The sequence below is a fragment of the Rhea pennata genome, chromosome 5 (genome assembly GCF_028389875.1).
Source record: "Rhea pennata isolate bPtePen1 chromosome 5, bPtePen1.pri, whole genome shotgun sequence".
NCBI classification, from domain to species: Eukaryota; Metazoa; Chordata; class Aves; order Rheiformes; family Rheidae; genus Rhea; species Rhea pennata.
In genome coordinates this window covers 35,899,519-35,919,893 of record NC_084667.1, presented here as the reverse complement: position 1 = coordinate 35,919,893, position 20,375 = coordinate 35,899,519, and positions in this window count along the sequence as shown.

Here is a 20,375-nt window from a genome sequence, read left to right as displayed (position 1 = left end):
AAAGATTTGTCCTCTGCTGAAATTCCCCTCGGGCTTCTGTGCCTGGCCAATATTGTTTTATTATATAACTAGACAAATGAGTAGTTCTGCAATAAATAGCAGAACTGCCAAGAACTTTAGAGTTCTGTGAAGTGTTACAAAACAATCCCTGTAGAAGGAAAGTGTATGTATTTGAAATGAGTTAGCTTTAAAACAAACAATTGTGGTATGCTATTTTTTAAAAACGTGCATCACAGTCATGCTGAGGTTTATGCAATGAACTTTTTTATTTCAGCATGGATAAACTTGGAAATATAATGGAATTATCCAGAATAACTACAAAAATGGAGCAGACTTAAGAGTCAAATATGAGGGAGACAGTGTCCCAGACACAAGACATAAGAAAAGGACAGAACGCCTGCTGTGCATTTTTCAGTTTATGAAGGGTGAAATAAAGAAACAATATCTGAGAAATATGTGAAGGAAATAAAATTTTTAAAATGGAGCTTGCTTTGTACATGTACATATGAACACATGGATAAAGAATATATATATGGAATATGTACAGATTGCTCCCTTCTTCTCAAGTTACAAATATGACACTAGCAATAGGATAACGAAATGCCTGTGGAACAGCTGGGTAAATCTTTCATTTACACAGCCTGGGGCTCACTACTTAAGCATATTAAGCTGTATTCTGAAAATCAATTAAATAAAGTGAGGCTGTACTCTATCACTGCCATCAAAATAAGTAACTCCTTTCCTCCATACTTTGTGGTTTATCCCTGCCCTGTTTGACCCTCTCCCTCTGCCAGTATAAGCTTGTTCCAAGCTAAAAATCATTCAGTCATAAGAAAAAAATAAAGTTAATTTTAATTTGGTTCAGTTCCTTTATAATGCTCATCCTGGGATCACAAAAAATGGCTATACTACTGCAAAGGAGAAGCTAATATGAGGATGGAATCAATGGATGTGCGATGTGATAACGTATCTTTCAACGGTAGTGCACTGATGGTGGCTTAAAATTCTCATGAAATGATGACCGGTCGGACTGGAACTATTTCCTGGCAATTAAAAACAACGAAATATGAAAATGCTGCTTTCTGTTGTACATGGTAACTGCTTGAATAAAAAACACTGGTGATATGCAGATCCCCAAAGCTTTTTGGCTCTTTATGGTAAAGCTTTCATAGACTTAGGTGGCAGCACCCCAAAGATTACAAGTGGAGAGAGTAAGCAGCAACTCTGATTCTACCAGAAATAAAGTCTGACCTGTGAAACTGTGGCACACATTCAGGGTAGTAAATGTTTTGTCTAGGATCAGACAAATAGAATTTTTTAAAAACTCTAAAATAGTATCCTTTATGTAGGAAAGGAGAAAAAAGCACAGAAGCTTAGAATAGTTCCAAAATCAGGGATTTTTAAATAGGAAGTAGGAAACATCGCTGTTTTTTATTACCTAATCTCTCACACTGAAATTGTTTTAAATGTTGGGTCATCCATTTTGTCCTCAATTGTTTTAGTAAGTAAAGGGATATATCACAAAATCATAGTATAAACATAGTATAAACACTATTATTCGTAATAGCTAAAAATGGTTTACTTGAATCACCTACTAATTTCTGGGTATGAGATTACCCTTTTGAGGTCAATTTGAATATTGCCAGTACCATCTATGGGAAGAGGTTGTAGATGAATTTCTCAGAAACCTTAAAGAAGGGAAAAGGAAAAAAACAAAATCAGAAGAAGATCTGAATCAATTAGCAGCAACTTGTGAGGAAAATTGTTTCAAAAAAGTAGGAAGAGAAAAGGAGTGATAGTACACATTGCAAAAACAAGATGAAAAAGAGTAGAAACATTCCATAAAAAAGTATTTTCTTCCCCAAAGAATGCTATCTCTTAACAAACATAAGAATGGAAATCTAACGGAAAATTTTCCATTAGACTTTCAATTTCTAAATTCTGTTGAAACTTACTGTTGCAGTGTTAGCTAAGTAAATTATTCAGCAGGTGTGTTTACACTGATAAATCCTTTTGGCCCTATCTCACTTATATTCCACAGATATCCTTCTTAAAATTCTACACAAAGGGATGTGACACATGAGAATAATGAAAACAATTAGTCATTGTGAATGGAGTAACTCTAGACATTTCAAAGCAATAGCTCAGCAAATAGCCTTCAAGTATTACTACCTTATTGTTAGATTTTATAATTATCAAAGGAAGAATGAAAATTTCAAATGAAGCAAGCACAGCAATGGTGGAATTCAAAGAACTATAGAATTATTTAGGTTGGGAAGGCCCTACAGAGGTCACATAGTCTAGTTACCTGCTCAAAGGAGAGCTAACTTCACAGATAAATCAGGTGTCTCAGGTCCCTGTCCAGTCAAATTTTAAAAATCTCCACAGATAGAGTTACCATAACCTTTCTTCCGTAACATTTATATAAATACATGAATTTATACAACTTCTATAATCATTTTGAATAACTTTAGACATCGAAATACTAGTTTTCCAATTCAGCTGTCTAGATTCCTCCAGTAGATGGCTTATCCCTAAAGCAGATGCACAATATAGTTGGTAGTATTTTCTGTCTGTAGGTGGCTATTTCTCCTAGCCTGTAAGAATAGTTTACATGAAACAAGTAATCTTCAGATTTCTCAAGTTATGTGAGACGACCCTACTTATGATGTTCAGGCTTAAATTCATTACCACCTTCTCTTACATGGTGTCCTTTCCACTATTTCCTCTACCACTTACAGAATTCTAGCCTTGATTCAAAACAGAATTTCTTTTGGGATGAATTTTGTGCTGCCCAAGATCTTGCAAAGTTTTGCAAGGCTTGCAAAAAGAATGCAAATGGTGAGTAGTAACTCTATGCTTAAGTAGTGACCAGTAACTCTGCAATGGATTGTTCTGGGTGTAGAACTGCAGGTGAGTATGTTTCACTTGTCTTGACACATCAGTGTACTCCACCTCTCCACAGTTTTTGTTGCCCCTGAATGTACTAGCAATTAAGGGAATGCTCCATCCTTCTTTCCATACTGAATATACTCCGTGTATGCATCATTTTGCTCCTGTAGTAGCAATGCTATGTTAGAAATCCTTTTGTTAATAAAAACACATAGTACACTGAGAATGACTGCATCAAAGGCCCCATTTTCCAGGTTCAAACAAAGATGAGCACGTTGTGACTGGCCTTTTTCCTAAGCATCTTAGGAGACATTTGTATTTCTGTGTATCAGAAGTCTGTCTCAATGTTGATAAATGTGCTGTATTTTGATAAAATCTTCAGATTTTGAATTAGTAAACTAGCTGCACTTTTTCATGCACATTCACAGCACTTTATCAAAATGACAAGTAATACATGCACTAAAGTTCCAATGGTGCTGTGATATAACCAATGCTTCCCCAAGACCAGAAATATGCCCTCCGTTATCCAGAATGGTAGAGTAAATGCACCTTTAAGAAATAGGCAAAAGAGTAATGACCAAGAAGGCCACTGTCAAATGTGTACAGCCTTATAGCTAGAAGGCTGCACGTAGCCCACTTTTCTCTCACTTCTGAAACAAAAAGCAAAATCGTGAACTGAAAGCAGAAGAGAAAGCTTAGCAGTGGTCACAAAGAATTTCTCAGGAGATGTTTCAGCAATGTTTCTCCCATCATCAGGGAGAGTCAAGAAAAATTGATTTCTGCATGATGCTCTCTTTTCTGCTTGTGATTTAGGAATTAAGAGAATAAAAGACACATTAACAGGTAGCCATGGTTCCATGAGAATAATAAGGCACCTAGAAGAAGAAAGCTAGGGGAGAGCCAGCAAATGATTTAATGATGTCTTTTTTTAAGGAGGAAGAGAGATTACATAATTCTGATGGAAAGAGATCACAGAGTAAAAGAACTTAAAAACACTCCCCTGAAATGTAGTATTTTCCCGGAACTATGATACAACTTTGTAATTCCTTATTGGATAAAAAGAGACATAACGATATAGGTCACGGACATAGCAGTCTGTGTGGCTAGCACAAAAAATTATGGCATTTGGGGAGGAACCCATATAGTCCTCTGATGAACAAGAATTAAGGGGTCCACATGGACCAGCATCTCTCATGCTACTGGAGTTCTAGATAAATTTGGATAAAGTTTGCCAAAATATCTGAAGGCTCCAGCAGACACCAATTAATCTGATAAAACATTTATGCTTAAAACACATTTTGATATGGCATCATCACATGACTCCTCGAATTGGAAACCATTTTGAGACACCCGCATCTTAACTAAAACTGGACAAATTGGTTAGAGACTGACTTGAGAAAAAGGTGGAGCAGTTTGATAGGATGAAGAGAGCAGTAAATTGTCCTGATAAAACCAGGGAAAGAAGATGTACTGTTTGTGATAGAAAGGTAGGAAACGATTTTCAATGAAAGAAGCTCTGAATCTCATCTATTAATATTTGTCCATTAAATTGTAATACATCTATTGTGTACTTTTGCATTTTCCAGACAGGTGTATTGAATCTGTGATCTAAATGACAAATGAGAGTGGAGATAAAGAAAAGAGACATAAGACTCAAGCAAAAGATGTAGTGAGTATCTGCTTTTATTACTTGATCCTGCTACTCTATTTGTAGCAGGATTTTGGCTCCAAACTTGCTTGGAACTACTGCGTATACTCAGCATCGCTACTCTTCTATCCAAAACCAAAACAATTTCTGCTAGAAGTACGTAATAATTATCAGAGTTCTTAGGTGATAATTGTTTTTAATCCTAAAAAATAATTCCATTATATCAGCTAATCTTAACAGTTAATCATCATCACTATGCTTGGAAGCATTTTCTGTTTTCTCTGCTGTTCACATACATTCTCAATCACCTTCTATGAACTAAGGTAAATCTTTTCTTCCTCTTCTATTGCTTTTCTCCTTGCAGTTATTTAGAGGTCCAATTCATATACTATCTGTCCTACTTTGATAAGAAAGAAATACTATTGATATTTTTCATTTCAGTTTGATAAAAAGCATGTTTGTTTTCGTTCATGGATTTAAAGCCCCAAAATGGACCAGTACCGTAAATAAAACATGCAATCTCATTTTAAAAATTTATTACAAGGAATTTTGTTTATGATTTCATGTTCTCCAGTAATAATTAATTGGAGGTCTTCACTGGTCCCCACAGACCATCATTCAAAATGCACTAAAGGATGATCAACACACAGCAGCACATCTTCAGCAGTGAAAGTAACCATACGTATTTTTGCCACCAATTTAATGTAAATTTTAAAATAAGTCATTCTACAGCACATTCTACATTTGTGCTTTGCAAACACCATCAAAAATAGTTAATTTATCTGTTTTTAAGAGTTTGAAGATTTTTCACCTTAAATGCAGTCAGTAATAAATACTTGAATGATAATACTTTGCACTTTTATAGTATCTTTCATTGGAGATGCTGGAAAAGCTTTAGACTGGCTAATTAATTAATTATAATCATTTAGAGTAACATTTTTAAAAGAAGTCCATTTGCTATTCAGGGTGACCTGGGCAATATTTGAAACAATAATACAATACAAGTAAAATTAGCAGCACAACAGTTTTACATCCAATGTAGGCAAGAGAAGTCTCTCTAGCAAATATGTGGCCAACACGTATCTTCATCCCTCACATCAAACCCAAACCTCTTAGGGCATAGATGGACTCTGCAGCACATCCTAATCAAATAGCAATGGTCCTCTAATACCGAGAGACTGCAATCTACTATCTTATAGAAGGAAAATTCCAACATGAAGAAAATTACGGAACTTACTGAAGTTAGAAAGCACAACACACACTGAAAACTCTGCTTTACTCACAAATCAGCACTCTCTTTTAATTTCACACGTTATCCATATGGTTATTATTAATAATTTAAATAAAACTACAGCAAAAAAACAATATGAAGACAGATGTTAGCATCCTGAGCCTCTCCCTCAGAACTTATTGACTGAAACAATTCTTTCAGGCTGTATGCTTAGCTTTTCTTTCCACTGCTTACCTATTTATGCAAATTCTTGAACTTTCCCAAAGCAGTCATATTCTGTATGCAATGTACATATATCATTTCATTTCTTTACTAGCTTGTGTAAATCTTAAGAATTTTTATTTCTCCTGTTGTAGATGTTTCCCTGTTTTCTCTCATTGCCTTTTTTAATATTCCTCCCAAGTGGCTATCGACGTCAACTCGAGCAAACAAACCACAACTCACATAGTGAGCTCGTACCATCAAACAACGGTCATTGGAACAATGAAGCATTGAGTATTTATTCTCTTTACAGCTCAACTTTCTGTTCATTTTCTGAAATGTTCAATCTTTTAGCAGGACTAGTACCATTACCAAAGTAAAACTGAAATCATTCCAAATCACTTTCAACTGCGACAATTTTACATTTGTGCATTCTGACTGGGGAATTAAATGAAAGCTGAAGATGCAAAGACCTCTGGAACCCCTTGCTTAGAGCAAGGTAAACTGAAGTAGGTTGCTCAGGGCTCTATCCAGTGGGGCGCTGACTACCTCAAAGGACAGAGACTCCACAACTTTGCTGGACTACCTGCTCCAGTTTTCAACTACCCTCACAGTGAAGAAAAAACAAAACAGAACAAAACAAAACCTTATTTTTTAAGCTAAATTTCCTGTGTTTCAGGAGAGAGAAACAAAGGAGAACAGATCACACTATTTTCTCCTTTGCCTCTGATGAGGAAATTTTTTTCTGGATGAGCCCCTAATGCTACGACAATTTCAACAGAGTCAAGAAGAACAAACGGCATCTGCTGAAGCAGTCGCATTGTTCTCTGCCCAGCATCGCTGAGATTTAGTCCTGATCAAAGGTGCAACAAAAGCACATGATTAATTCACACCCTTGTGACTTTACAGTACATACTGTGTATTTCACTGAGGAGTCAGTAGAGCTTTGTCAAAGATTAAATGATGTGGTCTCAATATTAGCATTTCACTTTGTGCATCCAGCTAAATCAAGGTTCAGCAGACTTCAACAAAACAATAATCTGACCCACTGAGAAGAGTAAAAATGAGGTACCAAAAATAAACACAGGTGACCAGTCTGAAAAGCTCTTCATCTTTGTAGTATCTTTAATTGAGTCATTGAAGGGAACACTACATACCATAAAGTTTTTAATGATTGAGTTGTGGAACAAACTCCTACAATTTATGCAGGTTAATCACCATTTTTAGTTCACTACTTCGTATTTACTAAACAAAGATTAACTGTGTTTATATAGAATCATTAACATTAGGAAAATATGCATTTTCCAAATGAAAGCAGCTAAATTTCTGTTCTTATTTTGTTACTACTTATTAAAGATTGTTTTAGAGCAACAATGCAAAGAAGCTTCCTTTCTTATTTGGCTTAATCCTGTAAGGTACATAACCTGAAAGATTTTTAGGGGTGGGAGTTGTTCACAGATTCCAGTGAGACCTCTGCATAGTTTAGTTCTAGGGACTTTAGTCTAAATGCAAAATTTATGTTTCTTTACAGTGTTCTTTAAGGATGTGTATCTGCCTTGATCTCTCATGGCCTCATGTTCCATTCACTTATTACTCTTTATGCTTATACACTTTAAAATACAAGTTTTTTGTTGTTAGTACGAACTGAGAATGTCACCTGGATCTTCACAAGTATCCTATGCAGAACAAGATGCAGTGTAATGTATTTCTCTATCTAACGGCCATTAGGTGACAGTATCTCTCATGTATTTCCTGTGTAGTGTGAATTTGAACTGTTGGTTTATGAGTAAAAACCTGCCACTTTTATGTCAGGCCCATCATTTTCAATTTTACTGATCGTTATTAGTATCAAGATCTTTCCTTACCCATGCTTCTAAACCAAGCTTTTCATTAGATAGAACCAGAAAACTGAGTCATTGACAAATCTTTAATTTATTACACTAAAATTAAATATTTCATATCTTATGTAACTTACTAGCTAATTTAGTGATTATCTTACAAGATATATAACAGTGGATTTTTATCACATATCTCATTTAGAAATTAAACCAAATCCAGTAAAACTTAAGGATAGTCTGCATGGAGTGTATCAACACTGCACAGCAATAGATTTTGCTCATTAATGACTAATTACACTCAATTTTAAGAACTCACATAATTTAATTATTTAAGAACTTTGCAATACATTTACTACAAAGCAGCAATATTTGTAATTCCAGTTTTGCATTATCTTTGAAGTGTACGCAGTTAAAAAAAAAGATATTACAGTGAAATAAATGGAAATACATTGCTAAAAAGTCTCTACTCACCATAATCCCCCAGTCCAAAAAATGCTTTCCCTCATTAATTTTATTTAGCCTCTCCGATTGCCTGCAGACAAACAGTGAGTGTCCCACAGGAAGCTATGGCATTACAGACATACACCACAGAATCTACCTTTTTGCTGGGAATTAACAGAATGTCCCTGCAAGGTGCATTTTAAAAACATATCCAAGAATATGTGAAAAACTTGATACCCTCACTTTGATTCTGCTGCACAATATTAGGCAAAACAAGTTTTATTAGTTTCATTTGCCTCTTTAAATTTTCCACCATTTGTCTTTTAAATGTGGCATGGGCATAAAGAAACTTTCCATTTCCTGTTTGTATCTTACCTTGTTAACGACAGAACGTTCAGCTTTCTGGCAAGTTGGATGAAGGTCTCTGTAGGCTATTTTGAGGTCAGAACGGTTATCGTACTATTTTGGAACGTTACAAGTGCAAAATGCACTGTTCTGTACATTGACAATGCAGCTACCATTTTATGCAATATTAATTTAAAAGTACAGACAGAGTGGCAGGCATTCACTTGCATTTCAAAATGTTAACCATATAATTTTACTTTCGTTCACAACAGGAGAGATTCTTGAGGGCATCTTTCCATTTCAAAGTATTACAATGGATTTAGATGCTTCTGTCCACTCCCTAATGGAAGTTGTGTAAGTCACAAAATCATAAAATAAAATTTGGTATTTTAAGTTCAGAGATAGGATCACACACTGCAGAAGAGCTTAGCTATGTCTCTCTCTCAATTCAACAGAATTTTTCACAAATTGTGACAGAGATCTTCATACCTTTGATCTAAACAATCATTTTGTATAATCTTTCCAGCCAGAGATGTGACCTTGCTGTGATCTTCTAAAAGTTCTGTACAGCAACTACCAAATTTTAAATACAAAAAAGTGTTTGCACTCATAACTGTTTTCACCTATCTCATTGGAGTAGTACTTTTCTGTGCTAGAAAGCAGGAAAAGTCTCCAGACATAAGGTCATAGGACAGATCCTCATCTGTGTTCTTTCCCACAGCACCATTGTGACTAACATACATGATCATTTGACCACTCACACTTTTGGCCAAATATGCCTGTAGTGCTATATCAAGGGCTTCAAAAGCATACTTCAGGTTTTGCTGGTCATGAGAGCTGCCACGGAGACAATGAAAATACTGTTCCCATCATACATCCACTGTAGCAATATTAACACTGTTAACCATTCATCAATACAGGCTTCATAAGGACTTAACCATTTGCCTATTTTAGGCCTCAGTAGCTCCAGTGAACGTACAGTACCTTGGTGAAGTTGCAGTCAAAACTTATTACCATTTAAGTATCAAACAAAATAGGTATATGCTGAATGGGAGATAAAAATGAACATTTTGGGGTGATTTCCCAGTGATCCCAGGCCATATGTTCATCCAGAAATCAAACTGTAATAATGAAAAACACCTTTGTAAGAAAAGGGCTGCCAATTCTGCTTTTCCACATATCCCACTGTATGCCTTTTATTCCTACACTGCAACAAAGGACTACTTACCTTTTATTTAATAAATCTTCACTGGTGATAAATGATCCTACTCTAAAATAATGATGTCTATTACAGATAAAAATTTTAAATATTGTCTTTGTAAGTTTTAAGCACAGCACTTAAATACCATTTTAAAAGATACTTATTGTATTGTGCAGATACATTAAGCCTTTCTGCCAATCCCTTACTATCAAATCCTTTTACAGTGCTTTGTTGTTGAAACAAATAAAGTGCTACACTGTCTGTCCTTAACACACTATTGCTGGATAAAGCCCTTAGTTCCCTAGACTAAATCTGTACTGTTCTCTGTCATGGTTTCTCAATGCTATCTCACTGCAACAGCTCACACTGAAAGCACGCTATTCCCACACCCACCAACACAGCTCTTGGGATAAGAGCTGCACCATTGATATACTGTGTATTCTTTTCCATAGGTTCCCACCAGCATGTCGCTAACAATTTCCTGGGCCTTATCAAAAAAAGGGGGGGGGGGGAGAAGAGGAAAAAAAAAGCCTTTGAAAAGTGAAAACAAAGAATCAGACTCCATTGTTGTTCTACTTTCACTACCATAATCTGCGTTTTCCATCATCCTACATGTAGAGACTACAAACATCATCTAATACAGATACTCCAATCAACAATTTACTGTGGACAGCTATTGTTTGGTATCTGTAATCTTTCATCCTACTATTTGTGGTTTTCGAATGTTCCTTCTCATTTCTTTTCAGCAGCTTGAATTCAGTTGACCCCCCCCCCAAAAAAAAAAAAAATTTCCTTTGCCTGTCAACATGAGAAACAACTGAGTCAGTTTCAAACTCTGGAGTTGATTCATGCAAGTGAAACATACAGATCACATGAGTTTGCTATGGAAATTACTCAGAAACAAAGTGTGGAGCATGCCACTTTGATTAAGTGTACAACTGGGATCCCTTACTTCTCAGCATGAGGCTAGTCCCCTGAGCAAAACTACGGGGTTTTCAACCACACAAGAAAAAATATTGGTAAAATAAAAAAGAGATGATCTGGGCTGCACTGTAGAAAATGTTTAAGGGTGTAGGGGGGGGGTTCAGTTTGGGATTTTTTTTCTTGTTTGGGCGGTGGGGGGGGGGGATGGAGAAAATACTACTATTAAAATTAAGCTCACCCCAAGGGACATTTTGTGGTTCAGCCATCCCTTATAAGTCTTATTTCATTATTCAATACATTGGACACACTTAGAACTGAAGCGATATGAATCAGTAATTGTATGCACAGTAGTCATTTAAGACACTGGCTTTTCCTACAAAGAAAGTACTACATAATATGTTTAAGACCAAGGACCCTTCAATTCTGTTCCTGAGACTGACACTGACTTGTTGTTTAAACATGGCAAAGCAATTTAACCATCCCCCATGCCTACATTTACTCATTTACAAAGCTCTCTAATAATACATAACAACAACTTGCTTATACAGTTCTTACAAGAGTTACTTAATATTTTCAGAATGCTGTGAGATAAAGTGACTGTGATAAGGCACTCATCCTGTAGTATGTTCTGAACAGTCTGAAGGGGAAGATGAAAAAATTAAGTTTAGATTGGAGTATTCAAACAGTCTAAGAAGGAATTAAGGATTCAAATCTCTCCAAATCCAGACCCTGTAACTGTCCAAATTTCTAATGAAATTGTATTAATATATTGAAAACATGTACTTGTGTTACTGCACTTTAAAAATCAGAATTAAAAATATCATTAAATACGAGATTTTTCAAACAGCAATAGAGTTTAGGAACCCATGCTCTTAACTTCCTTTGGTAGTTTTAGGAAATCTTCCTCAAGAAAGCTTCTGAGATAGAAAAAATTAAAATTGATGCCTACTTTCTTGAGTCAGTTTCAACATACTTTGTGTGTTTCTTCCTATTCAAATACACAGACATGCATGCACGCCCTGAACAACATGAGTATCTGACCTGCAGACTGTTCACAACAGGTTTGTTTGAACTATTTGCTGTTTATTGTTTTATTTATCTATTTAACAGTCATTGAGGTCACACAGTCCATTTTTTTCTCTTTCTTCAGAAACATGAAATATCCAGGGAAAGACACTTTAGCTTCCACTATCACCTCATTAACTTTGTCTTGACGTCCTGAGACATCATTCACGTTTTGAAGGGAAGTCATAGTATCACATTGGGAGGTCAAACGGTACCATTGCCATGACAGGGGATGGGAAATGGGGTTAATGAGGTAAAAACAGGAACAGAGTCTCTTTAGACCTCTTCCAGCTCAATGATAATGTTTCAAGAAAGGTAAGGGCGAGCAGAAATGGCAGAGATGTAGTTCTGAGTCTTGTGGACTGTTCTTACTATACAAAATAAAAGGTGATAAAGGAAAAATTATTTCCGATGTTTCAGGCTCATATACAAGCACAGTAACTTCCATGGGGCTACTAGGCTCAAAATCAAATTTAAGAATCCTGCCAACTTCGTCAGACATCACACGTAAAAATCCATGGCAAAATTATGAACCACAGATTCCAAAATTCACACTTGCACAAGTACATAAAGATAGATTGATTCTGAAAGGTACCCAGCAGCAGCAGCAGTCAACTCTAGGTGCTGTCCTGAGCACCCCGTGAACACTACAGCTCCTCTACTAACAGAGATTTAGCAACTGTAGCTGACGAGGCTGGACAAACTTGGTCCAGGCAACTAGAAAACCATGCTTTGATAAAGTTTCATTTCAGATCCATCTACATTTCTGCCTATAAACTGCTTACATTTCTTTGGCAGAAAGCTTATCAGAGACATCCAAAAAGTACTAACTAGGCACATAAAACATGGCATTATACCATTATACTGGCATTATTATACCAGTAATACAAGACTGAATGAAAACATATTGTGCAGGAAGGCTTCCAGAGTACAGTAACATCCTCTTTACAGTAACAGAATCATCTTAGTGAGTAAAAGAACAAAGACTGCCACACACTATAAACCCCCAGCTCAATTCTGTATTTATAATTTATGTATGCATACACCTGAAGGCAAGAATGAAATTATGTATTTGTCTTTGAATCTCAGTGTTTTCTTAGTCAAAATAGTTTTCCCACAAAATTATTTTAACCACATCAAATACGATATAGGAAATTTTTAACTACATGACTCATGAAATTAGTCTGTCAAAAGCCAAATGCTATTATATACCTAATATATCTCCACAGTCAGGCTTTTCAACTGCTGAAAATACTGACTCAAAACCATACATGGTAGACCATGTGACGGAAGGCAGTGTCATAGAGTTTCCTTTTGGAAAGATTTTTAAAATCCATCTCTTCAGCACTGTCCACTGATCATTCCTTGGCTCAAAATGCAGTATTTAGCTTTAATGTTAATTCCCTGTATGCCATTTATTAGTTGAAGCTCCCTCTTCTCAGCTACAATTGCTTTTGTTCCTACAATACAAAAAGCAGTGGCAAGAAAGGCCTTTTTTCATATGAAATTGTAACAAAACCTTTTTAAAAACTTGACCTACACAAACTACAATTTAAAAAATGTCAAAGACTTACTCATACTAAACAAATATTTTTAACATTCAAGAGATCACCATTATTGAGGAAAAATGCAAGTCACACTGAATTCTTAATGTTGCTAACAATATTATATGCCAGATTTGACCATGCAATTATAGTTTAAGAAATAAAAACCAAATCAAGACAACTTTAGAGTATTCCAAATTAAACAAACTGAAGACTAGAAACTGGATACACAAGGTTAACTGTATCTAACAGCTAAGTAAAGCTGAGTGTAAAGAACTACAACTGAATTCAAAGTTAATTTCTCAAAAACAAAGGAAAAAAAAAACTTGTATTAAAATTCCTGCAAGAAAGGTGACATATGGCATGCCTATAGCTTTACAGCTGGTCCTCTAAATCCATCAACAACATATTTTAGAAATTACTGAAATATGCCTCCCAGTTTCCATTTCTTTTATGTGAAGATGCTATTCTGTGCTAATCTTGAACCTGGTATAGCACATGCCCTTAGAACACTACTCAAAAAACGTCTGTCACATCCTTACTTGTCATACCTATATTCCCACAAGTAGATGGATCAGTCCAACAGAGTCTACCCTCATTTCCACACAGTCAAGCATGGTTTAAGGCAAGCATAATTCAGGCAATCACACAAGGCCCTGTGTTCAAAGGGTCATTACTAAGGTTGCAGAGGTGAGCAACTCAGCAAGCTGGAAGTAGAAACAACCCAAACTCAAGTAATATTTTCATAACATGCTCAGTCACAGTATCCGAAGGTGTCTAAGAATGATAAAAATAGGTAGAGCTATATGCTGCTGAAACTAAACAGCTTCTGATACAAAGCTTACTCATTTGATTCCAACAGTAGGATACCTGTGTATTAAACTGCAACATGAAAGTGTCAACATATCTGTATAGAAAAGGCAGAGAAAAAGTACGGTGGGATACAGTTATGTAAATTCTCATCAGATTAGCTGAGTTTACAGGAGAAAAAGAATACCTCACAGACCAACCACATCAACAGCCTAGGAATTCAAATTTTGTATGTTAGTCCTATTGTTGTCATGATAGTTATAAAGGACATATTTTGGTTTCATTACTGACTGGAAAGACCTATCATTAACCTAAGGATTGGCTTTCAGGAAAATTGGGAATACTTCAAACTGTGTACCACCAGAGCTCCCAAGTATTTGGAAACGACTGTGAAACTGCCATTTCTTCACTAACTCTGGAAAACCAAGGTGACATATGTTAAATATTATGGTCACTATACAAAATTCAAAGAGTTCCATTCAGGTGCAGAATAACTGAAGCTGTCTTGGCAATTCCTTTAGCCATTACATGAGTATTTGAGTTGCTGCATATATGCTTCATGAGTTGCACATGACTAAAATAAGCAGAACTTAACTGATTTGATATTTTTTCCTACATTTGTTTTGCACCAGCTCTTTCCCTAAAGAGCTAATGGCAAGAAGGGAGATGTTCAGCCCCTAATCCTACAGGTAGTGCCATAGTTCAGAACTCCTCCTTACATGCTTCAAGTTTCTTGTGACCTGCAACTAACTGGCTTAATTTCAGCTTATAGACAGATACCTGTGGGCGCCTTCTATAGAAACTGAAATGAATGGAACCAGTGCAGTCTTTTCCAGACCAGAGCCATTAATACTCACTTTGTTGCTTTTCCTATCCCATTAACCACACTGCCTTCATCTTGTATCCTTTCCCTATTTATTTCATATTCATAGAATCAGAGAATCAGCAAGGTCAGAAGGGACCTCTGGAGATCATCTAGTCCAACGTCCCTGCTCAGCAGGGTCGTCTAGAGCATGGTAGACAAGATTGCATCCAGGCAGGCCTTGAAGATCTCCAGAAAAGGAGGCTCCACAACCTCTCTGGGCAACCTGTTCCAGGGCTCCGTCACTCTCACAGGGAAGAAATTCCCCTTCACATTCAGGCGGAACTTCCTGTGCTTCAATTTCTGCCCATTGCCTCTTGTCCTGTTACATGGGACAACTGAAGAAGAGTTTGTCCCCCTGACACACTCCCTTCAGACACTTGTACACATTGATAAGATTCCCCCCTCAGTCTTCTCTTCCCCAGGCTGAAGAGGCCCAGCTCTCGCAGACGTTCCTCACAGGGCAGATGCTCCAGCCCTCTGAGCATCCTCGTAGCCCTACGCTGGACTCTCTCCAGTAGCTCCATGTCTCTCTGGTACTGGGGAGCCCAGAACTGGACACAGTACTCAAGATGAGGCCTCCCCAGGGCTGAGTAGAGGGGCAGGATCACCTCCCTTGACCTGCTGGTAACACTCTTCCTAATGCAGCCCAGGATATCATTGGCCTTCTTGGCCATAAGGGCACATTGCTGGCTCGTGGTCAATTTGTTGTACTTGTTCAGGGGAATCCCTATGGCCTGTATTACAGAGGTGCAAGGCAGTACTAAAAAGGAGAGCGGTGTTCAACATATGAAAAGATTATTTTTCTTAACACTAAGGCTGTGGGAACAGCTAAAATATGAAAGTACTAGGTTTACGCTAAGTACTTACACACTATTGTAGTATTCTGCAAAATTAATTAAATTTTATGACATAAAGATTCCTGGTTCACATTCACCTCTGGTGTAACTCTGTTTAATCCAAAAAAGAATTACTTGATTAAAAGCAACCATCTATGTTTAATTTTAAATGCAAAACACATTTTTGTTTCATAAATCTTTCTTGGGCAGAATAATTTATCAGACTCCAAAAAGGTAAAACATTAGTGAGCTGAAAACTACTGGCGTCTAACGAAAGTAGCTATAGCAGGACATCAACTTCTGTAACAAGAACTTTTGAAATTAAAATATGTCAGTATTTGTTACTGCTATAAATGCTGTTGAACTACCCAGTACTTAAATTAATAATTTAAATGTTTGCCTAATGAACTAGACTTGATTACATTAAGGCATTCTCAATTAATTCTGACAGATTGTCTTCTGAATTAGAATATAGACCCAAAATGGTTTACGGATTCCTGGTCAAAGTATTTACTGAGTGAATATTTCTCCAAAATTAAAAATAGCCTTGTTCTAAAGCAGAACTGCTTAAAAAGCAATGAGTGAGAACATTTTTTTAAAAAAAAGAAAGAAACAAAGTAACAAGCAACTGCAGCAAATTCCCTTCTTACCCACTCTGTCAGCTGGAAATTGGCAAATACAGTAAGTGGCAACAACAAGTGACAAGCAGTGGAAGAGACATGCTACTTTTGGCAGCTATTAAAAGCACGCTAAGGGGTTAGAGTTGGTTGATACATAATCCTTTATAATATCATACAGGAAAATAACTAGAAGCTATGATGAGAGACAAAAGAATAAGCTGTAGGCCTCTGACATACTACTATCAAATCATTATACAGTTTTGCCTCAAATCAATGACGAAGTAAAGCATATTGAACCCTCTGAACTATAGCTAAGTCTTTATTAGTTTATCAGATAGCCCAACCTGTCATTGTTATTCAAAGTACTATACTAAGCAGCTTATTTCCTAGGGGGTTTAAGTTTTGGATTGTGCATTGCAGATCTCATTTCACCTTAGAACAGTTTACAGACCTCACAAGACCTTGAAAATGGCATTCAGGTCTTTGATTTTAAGAAGAAATCACTCTTCCACTAGCAAGAGTTCAATTTTCCTAATGTATGTTAACACTACTTTCCTTCTTGTCCTTAGTGTTATCCATACAACAGTTTATCTTTGGCCAATTTCTGTCCTTTTGACTTTCCAATTCTTCTTCTTCTTTTTTTTTTTTTTTTTTAAACATGGTTAAACATCAAACATGTGGATAACTGGACTGGGGTAACAGACAATTATAAATGGGAAGCAAGAGAAATAATAACTGATTGGTCACATAAGGGTTAGGAATGAACAAGCCAGAGACATAAAAAGAGCTAGGAGGGCAAGTGTTATATAGTTTAATTCTCCGGAAAACTATTTCTAAACAATTCTCTAAACCTTTCAGTTTCAGAAAGGGTAACTGGGAACATTTGATGCCAAAATAAAACAGTACAAACAGAAAATAACTGCATTAGCAGAAATCATCTTTATCACTTTGCCTTAACATCTCTATCCTCAAGCTTAGAATTTTTATACTGCATGTTTTCCACATAAGAAACAGTATCCTCATACCTCTGTTCAGTGTCCTGCAAAATTAAGCTACTGTTCACATTATGCTAATAAGGTGAGTCCTCATTAATCTTCATGGTAGCTTGTCTCGTAAAACACACACACACACACTCTCACTCACTCTTCAATCCCAGTCTTGTACTTTAGGAACTTTTAGGAGAAAGGAAAAATTGGTGGTAATACTAAGCCACAATTATTCTTCCACTACCGGACAAGTAGCCATACATTCATATACATTTAAAAACTAAAACCATGCAGGGAAGTGGAGAAGCATGCTAAAGAACTTTCTGTTTACAAACATGCCACTTCCCACTCACATTTTCTGTATCAATCATCCCACCCAGCTCTAAGTTTATTGTGGGCTTGCAAAAATGAAGTTGTTCTCATCATTAATGATTTTCATAGGTATTTTCACCTACAGATCTCTATGTCCTCAACAGAGTTCAGTCAGTACACTTCTCTGTCAATACCATGCTGTTAATCTGGATAACTATCACTCAGCATCTGCTGAACTGGTGATGGCAGCTCAAGTTCTGAAGCTCACGTATTTCATTAGTCTGAGTCACCCTAAAGGCCATTTCATGGAGACAGAGATTAGGCCAAATTCAGCTCTGGCCTCATCTTATCTCACCAGGGAACCTGCACACGGTGTCTTATCTCTGGCAGACCAAGAAATCACAGCAGAGAAGCAGTATGAGAGAGATCTGGGTTCTCAAAATTCCACAGAGATTTCTACAGGTCAGAGCAGAAGATCTTCAAAACATAGAAGGTGCAAAACGTTTTCGACTTGCATGAGGCCAGCTTGGCACTTTTAGCCTGTAGGCACTCCCTTACCATTACTGGGATATTATCAAACCTTAACTCTTTCTGCTCATTTTTGTACAGGAAACTAAGTCATACCTTGCTATCAGACCAAATCTGGACCAGATGTTCTGCTATGCCCACTGAGGCAGCAAGCGCAATTCACGTGTCCTAAAGAGCTTTTTTTTTTTTTTTTTTTTTTTTTTTTTTTTGGGGGTGGGGGGCACCATACACGCAGAAAGTCTTTGGCAGGTTAATAATAACGGAACACAATTATCATCTTTTTTCTAGTTTAACTTATTTAAGTCATCTGCTAAAAACATATATAACCAATTACAACTTTTTTTTTCCTTCAAAGAACTGAACTACATTATATTACAGGACCTGTCTTTCTTCTGCTTTCCTTATATCTTTGGAAATTTTAATTTTCTATTTGGTTTTCTGACTTATAGCCTGATTTAGCTCCATGAAATTTTACAGGACTCCTCCTAACAACCTAAGGAAGAGTGGTATCTTTGAATACTGATTTTGGAAAACTGAAACAAGTAATCAGATCAATCTAAAAAAAAAAAAAAAATCTCCAAAACTCAAATTCTAAACTTATAGGGAGCAGCTCTATATTTAGGTCTGTTTTAAAGTCACAAGAGATATCTCTGAATGACAAAATCTGTAATAACAATGAATGTTATGATGTTCCTTCCCCCCCGCCATTACTTCTAAAAATTTGGAGACTTTTGTAGCATTTTCCAATGAACAAACAAGCAAATTGTACCTGCCTAAAAATAGTAACTTCCTAGTTTAAAAAATTGGTAAACAGTTAATGAACAGTTAAAATTACTCATAGCAAGAATAGTCATTTAAAGATTTATAATGCAGAAACATCAATGGTAAAGTCATACCTATAGAAGCTAAATATACTCCGCTGCCCTGAAAGGTAGCTTTCTTTTAATAGCAAAGAAAAAAGAAAACCAAATTTAATCAGACAATAAGAATTCAAACTTTCTAACACTACAAGAAAAGCTATAAATAACAATAGAGAAAACGGAAAATCTAGATACATTTTATACAGAACTTTGACATGTTCTGGGAACTAGAGAAGTTTATTACTCAGTTTGCAAAGAACAATGTAGTGTTTTTTGTATATTATTCAACATAAAAGAATACCTAACAATAAGACATGCATGCACACACACAAAAACACTGTCAAAGTCATTAACACATGATTTCAAACTTAAATCAGAACAATTTTATTGAAAACATTAATTTTATTAGCATAAAATTAGATTAATACAGAAGTAAATCAGGAAAGTATTCAACCATGGTTAAATGGGGTCAACGATTTTCTTTCAGCTTAGACATAAAGTGGGCACTTCAAAGTAATGTTACTTCAGAGTCTAACTTTGTGGCTCTAGCTTCAAAACCAAAGGATAAAAATTGTGCCTATTGCTTATAGTTGTCCTTTATTTCTTGCCTATTTTGCCTTTTTTTGAAACATACTGTAAACAGTTCATAATTATCAGTTTATCAAAACATTATTTTTAATTTAACAGGTAACTAGCTGATGACTAGCTTACATCATGGTAGTACAACAATCTCATTAGAATTGAAGTCAGTGGCAAAGCTCCAGTTGACTTATTACATGAGTCAGCATTTTGCTGATATGCTCTTATCTGTACAATACAAACTATAGATTCATACAACAGATAGCATCTTTTAATCAATGACTAACTTCTATGATTAGAAAATTAAGTAAAACTGTATTATTTAGCTTAATTATTTTCTTACTGCTTTACTATGCTAAGTCTTTTGGGAGAGAGCTTGGACAGAAAGTCCCAAATAAAGAAAGTGTCAAAGGAAGTGTCAGCTTCAATGGAGTTTTACCAGGGCTAGTCCCAAAGAACCAGGTCCAGCAGTCTGCATAACCAGGCCTTCCAAAACATTGTGCACTTAGCTCCCAGCTACACATTTAATTTTCAAGATTAAAACAAGAAACAAAACAAAACAAAAACTCCTGATTACTGGTCAGTTCAAAGCATCTCAGATGTGAGCTTCTGAATGCCTTGCACTTCTGAAATTCTTAGCCTCTGTATC